Here is a 14,576-nt window from a genome sequence, read left to right as displayed (position 1 = left end):
GATCTTGAGAAATATTGTCAAAAAATATTAGAAATTCAAGTTGCCTTAGGTACACTGTCATTTTACAGAGGAAGACAATGAGGCCCAGAGAGTTTAAGTGGCTTGACAGCATCTTACCACTGGGTATTAGTAGCAGGTCTGAGACTACAAGTGTCCTGGTTCTCTATCCAATTCTCTCCTCCCTGCACACCTGTCCCTCTGGGTTGGGGGAGTGGGGATGAGAAGGGCTAGGTGGGGGATGCACTGAGAGGTGGAGGCAGTTGGGCCATAGCCCAGGGGTGAGGACAACAACTATTTTGTCCTCGTTGAAAACTGCGTCAGAGTCTTACTCTGTCGCTCTGGGTAGAGTGCAGGGGAGTAGCAGTTTGCAGCAACCTCACTGGATAGAGTGCAGTGGTGTAGCAGTTCATAGCAACCTCAAACTCTTAGGCTTATGTGATCCTCTTGTTTCAGCCTCTGAAGTAGCTGGGACTGCACTCGCCCACCTCACTGGATAGAGTGCAGTGGTGTAGCAGTTCATAGCAACCTCAAACTCTTAGGCTTATGTGATCCTCTTGTTTCAGCCTCTGAAGTAGCTGGGACTGCACTCGCCCACCACAACGCCTGGCTAGTTTTTCTATTAGTACAGACAGTGTCTCACTCTTGTTCAGGCTGGTCTAGAAGTCCTGAACTCATGAAATCTACCCTCCTCAGCCTCCCACAGTGCTAGGATTACAGGCATGAGACACCACACCTGGCTAATCTGCCAGCATTTAAATCTTGTACCTTCCAGCCTCCAGAATCATGAGAAATAAATTCATTTTTTATAGGACAAAAAAAAGAAAAAGAAAGAGAGAAAGAAAACTGACTCAGAATTAGGGATCATTTTGGTTTGGAATTCAAACAATTATCATTAAAATCACTAATAGAATTATCTTCCAGGCTCGGGGCCTGTAGCTCAGCGGCTAGGGCGCCAGCCACATACACCATAGCTGGGTTCGAACCCAGCCCTGGCCTGCCAAACAACAATGACAACTACAACCAAAAAATGGTTGTGGCGGGCATCTGTAGTCCCAGCTAGTTGGGAGGTTGAGGCAAGAGAATCGCTTAAGCCCAAGAGTTAGAGGTTGCTGTGAACTGTGACGCCAAAAAAAAAAAAAAAAAATTCCAAAGGTAAGACTTCCTTCCCAGACTAAAACAAACAAAACAAGTCCTCCCCCCCACCCCCAAACTCCAAGTCTAAGACTATTTTTTGGCCCAGGGAAGATACCTATCCCCAACCGAGATTTTCTTCCTAGTAACAGATCCCCACATTGAGCTCAGTCTGTCCGGGCAGTGAGTGGTGCGGTGCGCCGGGCTGCGGCGGCGCGGGGCGAGGCGGGGCGGGGCGGGGCGCGGCGGGCGGGGGCACTGCAGCACCGCGGCCCTCGGGCGGCCGGCGGTGGCCCGCTGGAGGGGGCGCTGTGGGCACCGTGAAGCGGCCTTTTGTCAGCGCGCACGGCCCGGAGCGCTCTCATTTCCTCCCAGCCTCGTGCGGTAAATGGATTTAATTCTGACAGCAGGGCTGTGAGGGACGAGCGGGAACCAGAGCCTTTTGTCACCAGCGGCAGCCTCTGTGCTCCGTGATTACCACCGACGCGCAGAAGCTGCAGTCCTGGTGGAATCCCGGCAGCTCTGACGAGGGCGGGGCTGCAGGATGGGTAGAAAACACTGCTCTGCAAATTAGCCAGTGGATGTTTTTTTAACCGCCCCCTCCCGCAAAAAAACCCTCACAAATAACAAAACCCGACCCAGAGCGGAAGCCCAGAGATGGATAAGATGCCATGCGGGAGGTAAGGCGGTCCTGGGAATGGGGAATGAGAATGGGAATTGCCGTGGTTTTGTTGATTTTCAAGGCTTTGCGACCCTGAGCATCCTTCCGCCCGCGGAAGCTGGTTGGTCCAGCCAGGTGAGCGTCTGCTAGCGCGCGTCGGCGGCGGGGCCCCAGCCGGCCGCTGTGGGTTGCGCCTAAAGGTTTCTGGTGATGATGTAACATTGGAGGCTCTTTGGAAATCGGGGCTGTGAGCGCTGGCCCCTGCTTGGGGACCGTGGGACCCTGGCTCAGAGGATAACGCCTGGCAGGTAGGGCTTTCTTCTCGGGCAGGGTGGAGGTCTGGCAATCCTCGCTTCTCCGCGGCGCGGGGCCTCCCCTCCCCTCCCTTCCCGCGCGGCCGCCGCCCTCCCGGGGAGCCCTCCCCCCCTCGGGATGCCGCGGCGCCGCCCTCAGCCGCAGGGCTGGCAGGGCAGGTGCTGGCAGCCGCCCACATTTGGACTGGGGCAACTGGCTGGAGAGAGGCCCCGAAGGTCTGGATTTTATGCTGCTTTACCACTTTGGGGGGATAAAAGGCCACTGTCCCCGAGGTCCTGCCAGTCTGCTCATCTCTTAGCTCCTATCTTCCCCTGCCTCCCCTCCCCTCTGCGCCCCGGAGGAGGCCATCCTTGGTCCCAGAGGCGGGAGTCAGTGTCTGCTTGTTTTGAAACCGCCCCCACTGCCTACCTGGAATTGGGGGGGGAAGGGAGGGAGGGGCGGGCTGATTAGGATGCCGATCAGGCGCTGGGGTCTGGCCTATTGTCTTGCCTTCCCTCCGCCTTCCTTTTCTCACCCCTAATCTCCATTCCCTGCTCAAATGATAAAAATTAAAAATAAAAATAAATGATAAAAAAGCAAGTCCCAACCCACACCTGTCAAATTCTTTTAAAAAATTGTCACTGACCTGCGACACACGATTATTACCCATCTGGTGCTTTACGCCTATTCTTCCCTCCTCTCGCAGTTTGTCATCTAAGATTCAGCTGACTCAAATGAACCTTATCGATACTAGAACTCAAATCTCAGTTTCCCAAATGGACATTTCATGCCTCCTGACGGACAGGAAAGGAGGGGTTGGTCTGGCAGTAGCAAAGGGATTGGAGAGAGTGCGCTCAGGTCTTTTCGTTTGTAGTTTGTGGACTAGTTGGGGGTTGCGAGATGGCTAACTTGTGTAGCAAAGAGTGTTTTCATTAGTGGGGTTTGTAGATTGTGTTTCATTTTAAGGGAAATATAGCTGGTTAGCATTCAAAGTGAAAGTGCTTTAAATGAGTATGACTAAAGGAGAGAACTGTGACATTTCAGATTCGGAAGTAACACCTCCCACAAACGTGAATTAAGTAAATGTTAGAGATTTTAAAAGGGGGTTTAGACCATTCAATGTTTTTACTTTATAATGTTCTACCTTTATTCTGTAAAGTGATCAGACTTTTCTTAACACCTGAATCTTGCCCAGGCCTCCTCACCGTTAAAGTAAATATTAGAGATTTTAAAAGGGGGTTTAGACCTGGTAATATTTTTACTTTTATAATGTTTTACTTTTATTCTGTAAAGTGATCTGACTTTTCTTAATGCTTATAGGCCTGAATCTTAACCAGGCTCTCTCACCCCTTTATTCCCACCCCTCACAGGGGGCAAAGAAAAGCAAACTTTTCATTCTTAGTATGATGTCAATACATTTTGTAAAACCACTAAAGATAAATCATTCTTTGGGCTGGACAGGGTGGCTTATGCCTGGGAGGCCAAGGTGGGCAGATTGCTCAAGCTCAGGAGTTCAAGACCAGCGTGAGCAAGAGATCCCATCTCTACTAAAAATAGAAAAACTGAGGCAAGAGGATTGCTTGAGCTTAAGAGTTTGAGGTCATTGTAGAGCTATCATGATGCCATGGCACTCTAACCAGGTCTGCAAAGTGAGATTCTGTCTCAAAAAAAAAAAAAGATAAATCATTCTTTGATCCAAAATCCATAACAATTTTGTAGCAAGCTCTAAATTCCTCCTTGCCCATAAAATTGCCTCGCTGTATTAAAAATGTAGATACGCAATACACAACAATGCCTGAAAGAACACATTACCTGAGGTTTATAGGCTTGGATAGAATTTGTTTTAAATATTAGCATAGTCGTAGAATCAGTAAAACTCAACTATTAAAGTTTGCAGACAATCAAATATGTTTTTTGGCCAAGGATTTAGTATTAAGATTTTCAATATATATAAAAGGACTTTGCTAAATATATTTATTTATCGACTACATTGTTTCACAAGGGATTTAAGACAGTTTACAGGGAATTCATAAAATATAGCGAGGGAGCCTAAACTTAGAAGTAGATGGGGAAAAAAAAAGGAAACTAAGGGTACAGACATAACATGTTATTAAGAATGAGGCCAGTATAAAAGCACAAGTATGAGACCCTCTGTGCTGCCTATAGGCAGGGAGAAAATCTGGCTCTTAACTTACTAGCTACTCAGGCAACAAGGAAATTGACCAGCCCATGGCATATATGTTTTATTTATTCCGCAACTCATTCAATTAAACATTCAGCAAGGAACCACTGTGTGCAGGTTCTGAGAGGTACTGGGAACAAAGGGATGAAGTTGATAGATGTGGTCTCTGCCCTGATGGGGCACTTAAAGACAAATGCAAGAAGTGGACATTCATCACTTAATCCCTCAAATGAATATATAATTACAAACTGTGGTAAGAGCTATGTGGGGAATACACAAAATACAAAACATTACACATCTAGAACATAAAAACACCAAATAAAAAACTACTTAGGAGAAGTGTAACAATTCTTAATTCTACGACCAGAAAGGTACTTCTGAATATGATACAGTGTTTGGAATGATACCTTCAGTCACCTCCTTGTCAGACACAAGGATGAGTTTTGTGTGGTTGTTTTTTTACAATGTTTCTCAGTGTGAGCTCATGCTATCACACCACAGGTCTCTCAGACCCCTGGGGCTCTGAGGATCTATGTTTTTTGACGGACTTGTATATTCTCTAAAAATCATGGTTTTATTCCAGTAATAGTCTTAAAATAATAATAATAATCTATTCTGGATCATCCTGATGGCAAGCCCCAAAACTATGCTGGGGTCTGTGTTTGCCTCTGTGTCTTCCTATTTGAGTCAGGGCCAGACCTGGTGGCTCAGAGCACAGTAGAGATGAAGGAAAAGGGCATTTGGATAGAGTTTGAATAGTGGAGAGAGAAGTGAGTCCACTCAGGGCACTCACAGGCTTGCCAAACCGAAAAAAACAACTCTTGGTGACCACTGCTCTATTGGCAAGGAAGGAAGAGCTCATCTGAGTCGCACCTTTCTGGGCATCGAGTTTGCCACAGTTTATTAGCAGCAGGCATTATAGTAAAAACACAATGAAAAAGTTGCTGTTGTTAGTTTCAGCAATAGTTGGATTAGGTCTTTATTTAATGCAGATTTTGTATCTTCTCAATAAATATCATATATTCAAGGAAATGAAACAGGTAATTTGGTATAATGGTTAAGTGAACCAGACTGCCTGAACTTCAAAGCCTATTTGTCTACGAAGCTGTGAACTTTGGGCAAGTTACTCAACCTTTCTATTGCTCAGGTTCCTTTTATGACAATATAGGCATATATATATGGTACTGATTTCATAGCGATGTTATGAGCATTAATGAAAGTAAGGTTCAATAAATGTTACTGATTATTACAATTTTTTTTTTATTGTTGGGGATTCATTGAGGGTACAATAAACCAGGTTACACTGATTGCAATTGTTAGGTAAAGTCCCTCGATTATTACAATTTTTATTAGTATGAAATGATACCTTATTTTTGTCAGCATTCCCAGATAGACTGATAGCAGAAATTTAAATTGTAATATCTAATTATTTTCAAGTAGCAAACACATTTTGGCTAGTAATATTGTATTATATGGCATGCTTTATGCATTGTGTACATAAGTATTGTTGAAGTAAAAATTCAGAAAATGATAACATGTAGAAATTTGATCTGAGGCTACATCTTTTCATCATTAGACTCAAATGGTGTTTTAGTTTTAGCAAAACATTACTATCTGTTGCAGTAAATTAATTTTATTAATTTGACATTTCAAAGTTTGATGGTTGTATTTATTTGTACATTCTGTTGGCATTTTATTTATTTATTTATTTATTTGAGACAGAGTCTCACTTTGTTACTGTTGGTGGGGGTGCCATGGCGTCATAGCTCACAGCAACCTCAAACTCTTGGGCTCAAGCAATTCTCTTGCCTCAGCCTCCCAAGTAGCTGAGATGAGGTCTCACTCTTGCTCAGGCTGGTCTTGAACCTGTGAGCTCAGGCAACCCACCTGCCTCGGCTTCCCAGAGTGCTAGGATTGTAGGTGTGAGCCACTGTGCTTGGTCATATGTTGGCATTTTAATAATATAAAAATTCTAAAGCATAGGTGTTTAGACCTGGTATCTATCAGTATACACATTTAAGCTACATTTTAATAAAAGTGACTTAGGTCAACCCTTAATTCTATGAGAAACTTTTTCCTTCAAAGGGGATTTCTTTGCATTTTTAACTGTGTATAGGAACATACCCACAATACTTAGAATTTTGAATCTTAAGAAAAGAGTTTGTAGCCACATATACCTCGGCTATCATATTTTCATCCTGAAAGAATTTTAAAGTAGCAATATGAAAAACTGTCTTTAACTGCCACCACCACCAAATCCCCCAAACTCAAAGAGCATGCATGGAGTGGCAGGCTGCCGGTAAAGATTCATCCTGGCTAATCCTCCAAGATAAATGACACAGGAAAGCTTTGCCAAAGTTATTGAGTGAGATGAAAAGAAAGTTTTTCCTCTGTGGGGTACAAATTTCAATTGTACAGAGTAAAACAAGTTTATTGATTATATCTTTTAAATCTATTTTTAAATTTTCTCTGTACCTAAGAACCTGCCAAAGAGCACAAGAGTTATGTTAGTCTTCACTATAATGGTATTTTTGGCAGCTTTCCTTGGTGTATACATATCGTATACATGTGCATTTATGTCTATGCATCTCATATATACCTGGCTATATATTTACTTAATATACATGAGTCACTATGAAAGTTTTGAGACAGACTATGCCATGTCTCACTGCCAAGAACACAGTCAACAGTGTCCTTTCTGATTCATCCATGCAAATTTCAACTTGCTGAGCTAATTGGTGTTACTGGGAGGGCTTCCATCCACACGGATTTTACAGTTCTTGATTTTTGTGTATCTTAAAACTTTTGTAATGACGCACATATAATGTAGAGCTAATTATATACATAAATATATATGACATGCATTTTTGTATGTTTCGTATATTTTTGTATAGTTATATTTGGTGCTGTGTTACTTAGGGCCCTGATGGGTTTACTGGGATGAGGGACTTGCACTGCTAAAGCCAGAACAACGTCAAGCAAATGGGGAGGGCTGGTCATCCTACCAGACGCAAACGCTGTGACTCTAGCATGTCCATGATAAAATAAGTCTGCTTTATTTTCAAATTTTCTTGTGTTTTATTATCTCTTCCTTTTTGTCTTCTTTTTTTTCTTATTTTTATGGTGTGATGCTCATTCTTTTTCTTTTTAAGTTTTCTTACTCCATGCCATTTTTATTTTTGTCTATTTTAAACAATATAATTGGATTTTTTCAGACCAAATTTATATTTATTATATATAATAGAGTGGATTTTTTTTTTTTTTTTTGTAGAGATAGAGTCTCACTGTACTGCCCTTTGGTAGAGTGCCGTGGTGTCACACGGCTCACAGCAACCTCTAACTCTTGGGCTTAGGCGATTCTCTTGCTTCAGCCTCCCGAGCAGCTGGGACTACAGGCGCCCGCCACAACGCCTGGCTATTTTTTTGTTGCAGTTTGGCCGGGGCTGGGTTTGAACCCACCACCCTCGGCATATGGGGCCGGCGCCCTACTCACTGAGCCACAGGCGCCGCCCAATAGAGTGGATTTTTAAACATTTTATTTTACATTAAAAGATTCCAAGCTATTTCTTCATTCTTTTTATCTATTTAAATATAGTGTAAGATTTCCTTACTCTTAAAAGGGAAATGATCCATTTTTTCTACTAGTCCTCATTGACCCTAAAAATATAGTTGTTATGTCTATTAATTCTCTTACAGAGATTTAATGTATTTGAATTTCTTTCTTTTCTCCACCTCCCCCATTTAACTTTTTACCTTAAAAATATATTGGCTTTTAGATCCAGTTTACCTTTTTTTTTTTTTTTTAAAGAAAAATAATGCATGCTTTTGCTTTCCATAATTAATTTTGACATTTATATTATGTGTCACAGTCATACTAACAGCTATTTTTTCGACTGAGAATTTGAGAGTCATTTAGACTATAGCACTCAATCCTTTTCCTGTGTTCAGTCTTTATTTTTACTTATTTCTTGATTAGTTGGAATTTTTTCCAGAAAAGATAATATATTCTGTTAGTTCTCACTTGCCTAAGAACTTCTTTATGCTGCCCTCTGCCCTCACACAGTACTACCATGGGGGGTGGGGGAGGGCACATACTTTTTTATTAAAATTTTTTTACCTAAAAACTCTAGATTTAGTTTTTTTCTCCTGGCAATTTGTAATATGGAAAATAAGTTTGTTGCTACTATTATCAAAATAACTGTAAGAAAGACCAGGACAGTTTTAGATTTTTTTCCTGTGCAATGACTACTTTATTTAAAAAAAAAAAAAAAAAAGAAAGAAATAAAAAGAAAAACCCTTAAGCTGGTAGCAATGGCTCACGCCTGTAATTTTAGCACTCTGGGAGGCTGAAGTGGGTGGATCCCTTGAACTCAGGAGTTCAAGACCAGCCTGAGCAAGAATGAGACCCCCATCTCTATGAAAAATAGAATTAGCCTGGGTGTTGTGGCAGGTGCCTGTAGTCTGATCTACTTGGGAGGCTGAGGAAGAAGGATCGCTTGAACCCAGGAATTTGAGGTTGTTGTGAGCTCTGATACAGTGGCAGTCTATGCTGGGCAACAGAGTGAGACTATGTCTAAAAAAATAAAACTCACATAAAATATATAAAACATAACGAGAAGGCCATGAAATAAACATGCAGCTTAGCAAAGTCTTATAAAGTGGATGCCCATGTGACCACATCCAGGTCATTGCCAACTCCCTTGTCTGCCTCCTCTTCCTTCCCCCTGTTGGTAACCACTCACTTTCCTTTTACGGTAGTCATTTTCTTGCTTTCTTTTATAGTTTTACAATTTAAACTTGCCTCCTTAAACAAACATACCAGACTTGTTTCTCTTAAACTTGATAAAATTAGAAACATGCCATTTGTATCTTGCTCAATGTTGTAAGTATAACATCTCCATGATGACTACTTTGATGCTTCAAAAAATATCTATCAAATTCATCTCAAGAGTGTCTGGAGCCTCTGGTTGGCTGATATTCTCAACTTGCTTTGGCTGATTATTGGGTAATCTAGCATAACTGAGAAGAAAGTAATTTGTGGAAGGCAGTAGTCAGTTTTAGACATGAAGAGTTTGCGGTGGGGATGGCTAGAAGAGATGCAGGTGTGTGTGTCTGGGCTGAGACCTGGCAGGGAGATCTGGGCTAAAGGTACAAGTTACAAACACACTAATGGAGATAGTTTTGAGATGGCAACGTGGGCCTAAATGTTTACCTTCCCTCTCTCCAAAATGACCAATGATAAATACAATAAGGAAAAGAGATATGTTTTAATTTTAGAAAACAAGGAGAAAATAGACCATAGGCCCAGATTCCTTAAGGACTTTTTAGGAGATATGGTACAGAAGGTGCCAGTCAAACATTAGCCAGCCTCTGATTCAACGTGCGGCCTTCCTGGGAAAAGCAGGGCTGTCCTCCCTGTCAGTCCTAGAATAATCCTCAGGCTCAGTTAAACAGAGCTGGGTGAGCTGTGGCATGGCCAATGGGGTGAGAGGAATTGAGGGGCTCTAGTAACTGTATCTGTTCTGCCACCTTGAGTGGTGGACCCCCAGTCCTGATGTGTGCTGAGGGAGCGCCCAAGGAACTGGAGCTTAAATATAGCCAGCTTCAGACAAGGTCGATTCTGATCAACTTTTCAGATCCAGCTAAAAATAAAGATACTTTAAGAGTAAAAATAAGTGTTGCTTGACCCAGCAGTCAATGCCCTAATGTATGTATTTATTTATTTAATCTGACACAGGCCCTCACCTTGCAAGCTCCCAGGGCAGGACCTGGAGGCCGGGGAGCTTAGAATTTGGTTCCCTGAAAACAAATTCTGTTTGCTACCTGGAATCATCTTCTGTGTGCCTATCATTGAAGTGTCTGGAAAAAACTTACTAGACCAAGTAGTAAATCCCTTTGACTTCTATCATTGGAAGCTTTGAGAACCATTTGACATCCTTCACCCTATCTCCACAGCTGTCTGAGTTGATTCCAATTCTAGTAGCTTCCATGAGACCCAGGTAGACTTTGGTTCCTATGTTGATGAGGTTGCCCCTCCATCCTGTCTGGGCTAGTTTGCTTGGGTTTCTGTTTCATACCACCATACTGCTCCTGGCTGAAACCCTTCATTACCTTAGAGCACCTCCTGCCTTCCCTGCTTCCAGCCCAATCTCCCTCCATTCATTGCTGATCTTTTTGAACCAGAAATTTAATATCATCATTCCTCTACCCCCAGCCCAAACTCCTTACCCAGCAAATACCGCTCTCCTTCTTCCATCACACTCTGCCCCTCAGGAGGCTGTACCACCCCATCATTCTGAACAGGCCCTTCTGAACACACCCTGCCATCCTCCCATTTCTACACCTTTTGTGGGCACTTTCTTCTTCTTTATATGCCCTCCCCATCTTATATCTAGCAAGTTGGTTCTTTTAGATAGGCAATAAAAGAGACAAGTGTCTAGGAAGCCTAATTAAGATTTAAAAAACAGAATAAAAATCCACAATGCTGGAAATCACATATGGTACACAGGGAAGAAAAGACTTGAAATCATAAGAACACTATGCATTATCATTTCCTATCATCTGTGAAAACCTTGATGAAATGGACAATTTTTACAGAAAATAGGAACCACCAATATTTACTCAAGACATAGAATGTTATGGTCTTGGATGGGAAGAACCGATGCAAAGATGCCGATTCCTCACAGTTCCTGCTGCGTGGATGGCGGCCCTCATGGTAGCCAAAGTAATGCAGATTTGTTCCTGTTTTAACATTCCTTTGGTAATTTTCTGTGGAATTTCAAAAGGATAGTTAAATGCTCATGCTTGATTATGAATTATTTTATTGATGGGAAAATCAATAGAAGAGGACTTGAATGACATTTATGAATTGTTTTTCTCAAAGAACAGACGAAGTCATTAAACTTTGAAATGCATGGAGACTTTATGAAGACAATTGCATTTAACAATGGATGTGATTTTCCACCTGTGTTATTTTACGGAGGGTGAATTTCCTCATGTTTTCGTTCTTTACTCAGCTTGGAGTCCCCATAAGAATCTCTTGGCTTTTACTTTGAAAAATCTATGGTGAAACGATGCAGAAAAAAGTGAGGGCGGGTTCAGTTCTCTCCTTCCCTTGTGTCAGATGGCAGAGCATCCATACTGATTATCTCAGCATCCCTTTATTTAGAATTTATTCTCCTTCCTTCTTAACACCACATTTCTCTTAGATCTTTCCAGCACTCACATTTGTGTCCTAAATTAGCTACATCTGTTACCATAGTTATGCAGTACCCAGCTTGTTCCTACCGTACTGTGGGTACAACTTCCTCTCTCTTATTTCATCAAACATGCCATTATTTTTTCTTTCTTCTTCTGTCTCCAAATTTCCAGTTTTTAAAGCAATGTATATGTAGAACTAATAAATCAAATAGGACCGAAGGGCTTTTAATAAAAAGCAACAATGCCACCCCAAATCCTTTATCCACAGGTAAAACCTTTTACCTATGTTTCATTCTGCTGTAGTTACCTCTGTATCTCAAAATACTATGCCTATACTGCTGTTTCTGAATTTATCGACTGTAGTCTTCATCTGATGACTTCCTGCCATGAAAGTCAAGTATATAGGTTATTTATCTCACACCTCCATCTCCTCACTGCCTTTCTACTGGGCATCTCTGCAACTCTAGATGATATATTCATTGAAACCGGATTTCTTATTCGGGGTGGTACCTGTGGCTCAAAGGGGTAGGGCTCCAGCTCCATACGCCAGAGGTGGTGGGTTCAAACCCAGCCCCAGCCAGAAACTACCAAAAAAAAAAAAAAAAAAAAACAACCCAAACAGTTTTCTTGTTCCATCAGCTGTTGACCATGTTACTTGTCTCTCTACTCTGTAAGATAAAGCTATTATCACCACCTCTCCAGGCCTGCTTCCTCCTTACTTTTGCATTATCTGAAGTTGATAAAATATTCATTCTGTTCTCTAGCTACAGTTGGTTTCTATGATTTCTCTATAGGGTAATTTGAAAAGCTGAAAACTCTTATTTTAAAGTGTTCATTACCTGACTGGGTTGATAGCGTTCATTGCACAATAAGTAACATGCTAGGATTTTATAACCTTCTCGGGGGCTCTGATATCTCAACTCAACCCTTGGTGTACTAATTGTAAAATGTTCCCGGGGTGAATGTCAAATTAATTCTGTTATCTGGGGCCTCCTAAGTGACCCCTCTAAGAATAACTGTCCTCTGGGGCACTGGTACCATCCTAGCTGCTCTAGCTGTCCCCTGTGATGTGTACAGTTTCTCTAAGAAGACCCACCCAGTGCTTGAAGTAGATACATTTAGAAACAGCAGTATATGCATGCTATTTTGAGACAAAAAGGTGACTACAGTTGAGTGCCTGACTATGGCTTGCCGTGTGTGGGGACAGGAGAGGGTGTGGGCAGGGTCTGCTGCTGGGCATAGAGACCTGCATTTTGTGCCCCTGTGTCCAGCCCCTCTTTATGCTCCCTGCCCTCTACAGTCCCTGCCATCTCAGAGCTTGGATATCCTCAGGGCTCTTCCAGGCTGATCAGTTGCCTCCTCTCCTTGGCTCTGGCCTCCTCTGCTTGAAATCTAGGTTGTGGCTTATTTTGCTCTCAAACATCAGTCACCAGTTCCCCATCTGCTCTTTGTTTTCCAGAAATTTGTTCAAATATCTCTTCTGTTTATGATCTGTTTTTACTTTGTCATTGTAAGATTAGGAATAGGATCGTAATGTAAGGGAATAACATATATTTTTATTCCCTTATGATCAATGTAATGAGGTCCAAGAGGAGAGAGAGAGAGAAACATAGGGATAGGTGGGGTAGGGCTGCCCCCTTGGATTAGAAGCCAGGGGCATTAATTTTTAATCAAGCCATACATAGTAGTAAAACAAACTATTAGCATGGCCATAATTCAAAATTCAAACTCTGATGAAATTTGCTTCTCTTTGTTATGAAAATGCATTCAAATAGCTACAATGTCTATCAACTCAATTCCAGTATCTTCTCCCATCTAGAATAATCTAGAAACACTTAAGCATTTTTCCTCCTTACTCAGATTATTGACTTTTCATTTACATACAATTCTAAGAAGCTCAGTTAGTTTTCCAGAGTGATTCAGAAAAGTAGAAGCGGCAAATTTGAATGAAGAATGCAGCTAATAGTCTAAAAAGGGATTAGGATAGAAATGAGGGTTAAGAGAAGGTAAAACTTTTCCTGGAAGCCTGGTTGGCCCAAGTGCTATGGAAGATCATTGGTCATTGATTTAGACCTGGGAAGTAAGAAGGTAACAGACAAAGTAAGTGAACTAATAGAGTAGATCATCTCAGACGGAGGGCTACTGTTTTTTTTTTTGTTTGTTTGTTTTCAGCTGCATGAGAAGGCAGAACTTGTGGATGCCAGAGACTCTTTATACACATAGTAAATACAGAGTTTCATACAATGCAGAAGAAATTTCAATTGCCTCTGTGTTTCCATCTCTTTGGGGATCATTGCCTCATTTTTCGGCCTTAGCAATGGTCCTTAAAATTGAAAATAAGTTTTGGGGATCTGGCCATATATCTTAAGTCTTAAAGTTATAGGCTGTAACACTTGTCATTTTTGAAGCCTGTACTTGTTATATTATTTCTGAATGGAAGCTATATCAAGATTAAGGATATCAAATAACTATTGTAAAATCTCTTAAAATGTCTGTTATATTTATGGATGAAATTGTAGGTTTAGCATTTATCTCAAAGTAGTCTTTTTTTTCTGGGAGGATGAGTGGTGTTAGAGGTGAGTTAAAATAGCCCATGAGTTGATAATTGTTGAGTCTGGGTATAGTGTATCATCTCAACTGACACAGTTTTTAGAGTGGGAGGAGGTGCTATTAATAATTACATTGGAAGAGGAGGCATAACCTGGACTCTCCTGAGGAAACTGCAGTCTACTCTGAAGCTAGGTGATGAGGACTAGGCATTCATTATTTGGCTACTCTCTAATTTTGTCTATTTTCAAATTTTACATAATTAAAAAATATCTGCCATTCACTGTTTCTTTAAAATTTCTTTAAAATTTCATCTTGAACCATGATGTTAAACATGCATCAATTTTCAAACATAAAATGAAGATAGCTGGAGAAGATTATCAAAATATAAATCTGTTGATTTATAATAATGGGGCAAATACCCACGGATTCTTCAACTGGGACACCCAGGAAGCAATTCTTAATTAAATGGGCAATGCTGTAAAGCAGATCTATAGTTTCCGTTTATGCAGAGGAGTCTGGCTTTTATTGTCCTGAATTGGGTTCATAGCATGTTACAGA

At 41.4% G+C, this 14,576-nt stretch overlaps 1 protein-coding gene across 3 annotated transcripts in view; it reads left to right on the top strand.

The window, feature by feature from the left end:
- The first annotated feature begins 1,401 nt into the window (after positions 1-1,401).
- The window catches only part of ADD2 (adducin 2), a 110,967-nt gene continuing 97,792 nt past the window's right edge, over positions 1,402-14,576 (top strand). The window contains exons 1-2 of one of the 3 annotated variants that reach the window (XM_053589234.1): positions 1,402-1,515; positions 1,875-2,100. The gene's annotated coding sequence lies outside the window, so the exon portion shown is untranslated. Of the gene's footprint in view, positions 1,812-1,874; positions 2,101-14,576 lie in introns of all 3 variants that reach the window. The other 2 variants (XM_053589235.1, XM_053589233.1) reach the window with 2 other exon arrangements.

This window comes from Nycticebus coucang, chromosome 4, assembly GCF_027406575.1.
Source record: "Nycticebus coucang isolate mNycCou1 chromosome 4, mNycCou1.pri, whole genome shotgun sequence".
Lineage (NCBI taxonomy): Eukaryota > Metazoa > Chordata > Mammalia > Primates > Lorisidae > Nycticebus > Nycticebus coucang.
The sequence above is the reverse complement of the archived record's forward strand: the minus strand, read 5'-3'. Positions and strand labels throughout refer to the sequence as shown.